This window comes from Panicum virgatum, chromosome 1N, assembly GCF_016808335.1.
Source record: "Panicum virgatum strain AP13 chromosome 1N, P.virgatum_v5, whole genome shotgun sequence".
In the NCBI taxonomy this organism is placed as follows: Eukaryota; Viridiplantae; Streptophyta; class Magnoliopsida; order Poales; family Poaceae; genus Panicum; species Panicum virgatum.
The window spans coordinates 35,312,752-35,318,751 of record NC_053145.1 but is presented as its reverse complement, the minus strand read 5'-3'; positions in this window follow the sequence as shown (position 1 = coordinate 35,318,751).

Below are 6,000 nucleotides of genomic sequence, written 5' to 3'. Positions count from 1 at the left end.
GGTACGCTTGAGACCATTATGTTTCATGATTTTGTAGAACGTGGTCTCACTCTTCCCGTGTCAGAATTTTTCTATAGACTTCTTCAATTTTGGGGAATTCAGTTACACCATCTCACTCCCCAGTCCATCTTGCATCTTTTAATTTTCACTCATTTCTGTGAGGCATTCCTTGGACTTCTCCCCCATTTCCATCTTTTCCAACATTTCTTCTTTCTTATTCCAATCCCCAATGCTGCCAATCCCGCCATCGTCGGGGGATGTGAATTGGTACTCCACCCTGAGAACCGAGGCGAGTACTTGGCTTATGATCCATAAGGTCAAGGAGCCGAGTGGAAGAAATTCTGGTTCCATGTTGGGAACTTTGAATCCCCTCTTCTAGAAAGGACTACCGGTGCCCCCCAAGTCTAGGAGAGCTGGTCGAGTAGAGGACCTGGTGGAAAGCAAGTTGAAGCCATTCTTCGTGCGATTGCCATTATTAAGAAAAAAGGAGTCACTAGAGATCATGTGGTCTTCTCATTTATCAGTCGCCGGACGGAGCCTCTCCAGCTGCGAAAGCATCCTGCCTTTAGATATGAAGGTACACAGGATCCCACTAGGATGTCCTCCGAACCATTGGCACAGTCTGAAGTAATAAAGAGATGCTGCAAAGTACTCGATAACTTCGACAAGTCTTTGATGCTTCCAACACTCTTCTCGGCACAAAATCCTCCCGAGAATGCCTGGGTAGTGCTTTGGATACCATGTCAAGTATTTGTAGTTAACCGGTTTTGATCTTCTGACTAAGTATTGGCTTCTTTCTGCAGAAGAATTATAAATCTTGGTATTGTATGCCTCCGACTTCTGCAAATGCTGATTCTGACGACAGCAAGAAACGGAAGGTGGCTCCCAGATCAATATTGCAGAGGAAAGTTCCTCATCTCGATGCCGGCGAGTAAATATATAATATTTTGTTGATTGTATCCCATTTGCCTCAGCTTTCTTATTCAGAATCTTGCTTGGCTAGGGTCCAACATCTTTCGGCGCATGAAAAAGATCAGGTCCAAGACTTCTGGAACTGGGTGTCGAGTGGTTCGGAAGAAACTAGTCGATCAGCCCCCGATTCTCCTGTAATTGGGTTGATCGAGAACCCGGCTGACAGTTTCCCAAGTGCAGACACAGCTGAAAAACCAAGCGAGCCAAGCCCTGAAACATCTGATACTCCTGCGGCTGCTGAAGGTGCTTCCAAAGCTGGTGGATCTGGGAGTAGTGGGTCAAAAGGTCCTTCCTTTCGACTGATAACATTCCAGTCTAAGCCTCAGTCAACCCAAGAAGAGCTGGGAAAGGAACTGTTTGATGATCCGCTGTTGTCTCTAGACAACATGAAGAAACTTGCAGATTGTATGCAGTGGAGCTTTAAATTTACCAAGGTGAGTCTTCTGCCACTATTTGTCTTTGTCGATTAGTTGTTGATATCTGACCAGATTCGCTTTGTATGTCTCAGGATGTAGCCAATCGATCTTTCTTAAAGTCTCATGCTCTGTATAAGACTGTGGACAATAGAAAGGTCTTGGAGGATCAGAGAGCCATAATTGCCAAACGTCTGGATGAGTCCTTGGCGGCTCGTAATAAGCTCTATGAAGCAAATCAACAACATCATCTGGGGATTTGTAATATGAAGCTCCAGATCAAAAATCTTGAAGAAGAAAAATCAAGGCTGCAGGAAGAAAATTCCAAGCTTCAACAACAAGTGCAGACTGCCCAAGCTTGTAAGTACTCGATCTTTTTTCCTTGATTTTGCTTGGTCAATAATAACTACTGAAAAACCTTTCCATTAGGTTCTCCAGAAGACCATACTCGACTGGTTGCAGCAGCTCAAGCTCTTGTGGATGTGGTCGATGAAGGAGGGTCGTCAAATAGCAAATCCTTGGTGGAGCGCTTGGAAGAAGCTCCCCAGAAGATTTTTGATGTCTTGATGGCTACTTCGAAGAATTATCTAACCCACATGATAGGAGTTGTCAAGTCGTACTTGCCTCAGTTTAATCTGGCTCCGATAGCTAAAGGAATAGCTCCCAATTGCTCTGATGAGAAATTCCGAGAGTATTGTAAGGAATCAGAAGTGATTGCGGAGGAAATTCTGAAGAACATGGCAGAGTAGACTGCTTGTAACAACTCTTATCATCTTCAGTGAGCTCTTGTCGTTGTTCATAGCTTGTATCCTGTTGGTGTGTCTTCAGCAGCATAATCTGATACCGTAGGATAAGTATGAACTAGTCGACCAATTGAGTAGAATACTAGCATAGAGTGATCCTTAAAGTTAATCAGTTAGGATGAGTCCAGTTGGACTATCCAAATAGAAAAAACTTGTAAAGATACCCATAAACTACTCGATCAAGCGAGTAGTGTGTCCTTACCAAGGACTGGAGTAATTCGTAAGACAAAACTGTTAGGTACGAACCCCATCGGGTTGCCCAAGATGTAAATGTCATAGGGATATCCAAGGCTTACTCGAGCAAGACGAGTAAGGTGTCCTTTAATCAAGGACTGGAGTAATCCTTAAGGCAAAACTATTAGGTACGAACCCTGTCGGGTTGTCCAAGACGTAAATGCCAGAAAGATATCCAAAACTTACTCGAGCGAGGCGAGAAAGGTGTCTAACTTGTAGACTGGAGTAACTACTAAGATTGACCTGTTAGGGCGAACCCCGTCGGGTTGCCCAAGATGGACAAAATGTAGTAGTATCCATAACGTACTCGAGCGAGCGAGTAGTTTTGCATTGACAGTATTGCTGGAGTTCCTCATAGTTGACCTGTTAAGATGAACTCCGTCGATTTATCCAAGATGGACAACTAGTAAGGTATCCATTCACCTTCTCTAGCTAGGCGAGTAGGTTGTGCCCTTTAAGGGAAAGGATGAAGCTTGTGTAGTTGTTCTGAAGGAAAACTGTATAAGCTTATCCGGAACTGGTGATGCTGTCAGATTGCCTTTAACGTAGTCGATATGCCAATAAGGATCCTCACTTTATTAAAGAAATCCACTAACACCACAAGTTGCTTGGATCAGGGATAAAACTTGTGCAAGTGCTCGATGTTCTAGGAATTCGGTACCTCATTGCCATCTGCATCAGTGATTCTGTATGAACCCAGTCTTGTAACCTTAGTTACGATGAAGGGACCTTCCCATCTGGAATTTAACTTATGCAATCCTGTCTCATCCTGAATCCGGCGAAGTACTAGATCTCCAATGTTGAAGGATCTATGCTGGACGTTGCGATCGTGATAGCGTCTGACTCCTTGAAGATATCTAGCCGATTGAGTTAAGGCGTTGACTCTGGCCTCTTCGACTAAGTCTAACTCAAGTTATCGAGCTTCATCTACTTCTCCTTCTTGATAGGCTTCTACTCTTGGAGATTTTCACATGATATCAGCGGGTAGTATAGCCTTTGACCCATAGGTAAGGAAGAAAGGATATTGTCCAGTTGCTTTGCTAGGCTGGGTTCGCAGCCCCCAGACTACTTGAGGTAGTTCTTGAATCCACTTGCCGCCTTTCTTGGTGTTGGCGTCGTAGAGTCTTTTCTTCAAGCCGTCGAGTACTAAGCCATTGATGCGCTCAACTTGGCCGTTTGCCCGAGGGTGAGCCACGGAAGCATATTTGACCTCGATGCAGGAATTGTCACAAAAATCCCAAAAAGATTGTGACGTGAAGTTGGAGCCAAGATCTGTAATAATGGTGTGAGGAAAACCAAACCAATGAATAATGTCGGAGATGAAGTCCACTGCTCTATCTGATGAGATCTTGACAATGGGCTTGTACTCGATCCACTTGGTGAACTTGTCGACTGCTACCAGCACATGATTGAATCCTCCTGGAGCGACAGTTAATGGTCCGATCATGTCCAAACTCCAATAGGCGAACGGCCATGATAGAGGGGTTGTTATCAAGTTGTGTGCTAGGATGTGAGTCTTCTTGCCAAAGAATTGGCAACTAGGGCACCGTAGGACTAGGTCTTCTGCGTCCGAGACAGCTGTTGGCCAGAAGAATCATGACCTAAACGCCTTGCCGACTAGTGTCCTTGATGCAGCATGACTGCCGCAAACTCCTTCGTGTATTTCTCGGAGGATGTCTTTGCCTTCTTCAAGGGTAACACACTTCATGAGGATGCCTGAAGCAGAGCGCTTGTATAGGTTGTCGCCGACGAGGACGAAACCCTTGCTGCGCCTGGTGATGCGGGCAGCTTCAGCGCTTTTAGGATCAACATGTGGTGGAAGTTTGAATTCCTTGATGAAATCAATAAAGTGAGTTCGCCAATCTTCATCAATCATCAGCACTTTTCTGACTGTGGCCGGGGCCTCCGAGTCAGTGGCTTGTTGGCTTTGTTCCTTGACTGATGGGTGGTGAAGTTCATGGACAAAAACTCCTGGTGGAATAGCTGCTCGAGTGGAACCAAGTTTGGAGAGGACATCAGCTCCCACGTTGTTGTTACGATCGACGTGGTGGATTTCCAATCCTGAGAACTTGTTTTTGAGCTTTCTGATTTCTTCAACGTATGCGTCCATTGTATCTTTGTTGACGACCCATTCTTTATTGACTTGTTGAACAGCGAGTAGAGAATCACCGTAGACGAGTAGTCGCTTGATGCCGAGTGATACTGCTAGTCGGAGGCTGTGTAGCAATGCCTCGTATTCGGCTTCATTGTTGGAGAACTTGAACAAGATTTGGAACATATACTTCAATTGTTCTCCCTTGGGGGAGATGAACAAAACTCCTGCGCCGCCTCGATCAATCTTGAGTGAGCCGTCGAAGTACATCACCCAATGCTCTGGAATGTTCTGGGTGCTGGAATTTGGTTTTCCCGCCATTCAGCCAGGAAGTCGACTTGTGCCTGTGACTTGATTGCTGTTCTTGGCTTGAAGTTGATTTCTAAAGCTCCCAGTTCAACTGCCCACTTTGAGATTCACTTTGAGATTCGTCCAGTGGCATCCCGATTGTGGAGTATATCCCCCAATGGGAAGTCAGTTATGACTGAGATCTTGTATTCGTCGAAGTAATGTCAGAGCTTCCTGGAGGTGATTAGAATTCCATACAGAAGTTTCTGAATTGATGGATATCTAACCTTTGATTCAGAGAGTACTTCGCTGATGAAGTAGACTGGTCCCTGAACACCATAAGTGTGGCCTTCCTCCGGGCGTTCGACTACTATCGCCGTACTGACTACATGGGTAGTCGCAGCAATGTAGAGGAGTAATTCCTCACCAGGTAGTGGAGCTGTTAGAATCGGTGGTGACTGGAGATGATGCTTGAGATTCTCGAGTGCTTCCGCGGCTTTTGTAGTCCACTCGAATTTATCTTGTCGCTTTAGGAGTTTGAAGAAGGGTAATCCCCGTTCGCCAAGCCTGGACAAGAATCGATTTAAGGCTGCCGTGCAGCCTGTAAGCTTCTGGACATCCTTGATGGTAGCTGGGGCGTCCATGGCCATGATGGCATTGATCTTCTCTGGGTTAGCTTCGATTCCTCGGTTGCTGACTATGAATTCGAGTAGTTTTCCAGAGGGTACACCAAAGACGCACTTGGTTGGGTTGAGCTTCCAGCGAAATTTTCGGAGGCTGTTGAAGGTCTCTTCCAGGTCAGTAATGAATTGATCCTGGGTCTTCGTTTTGACGATGACGTCGTCAACATAAGCTTCAACATTGCGATGTAGCTGGTCGGAGAAGCATAGCTGTATCGCGCGCTGGTAAGTAGCGCCAGCGTTCTTCAACCCGAAGGACATGGTCTTGTAGGCGTATGCCCCGTAAGGGGTGATGAAGGCCGTCTTGATTTGGTCTTCTTCTTTTAGGGTGATCTGATGATACCCTGAGTAGCAATCGAGGAAGGATAACAGGACACATCCTGCAGTCGAGTCGATTACTTGATTAATACGTGGTAGCACGAAAGGATCCTTCGGACAATGCTTGTTTAGATTAGTGTAGTCGACGCACATCCTCCACTCGTTGTTGTTCTTCTTCTGGACGAGCACAGGGCTAGCCA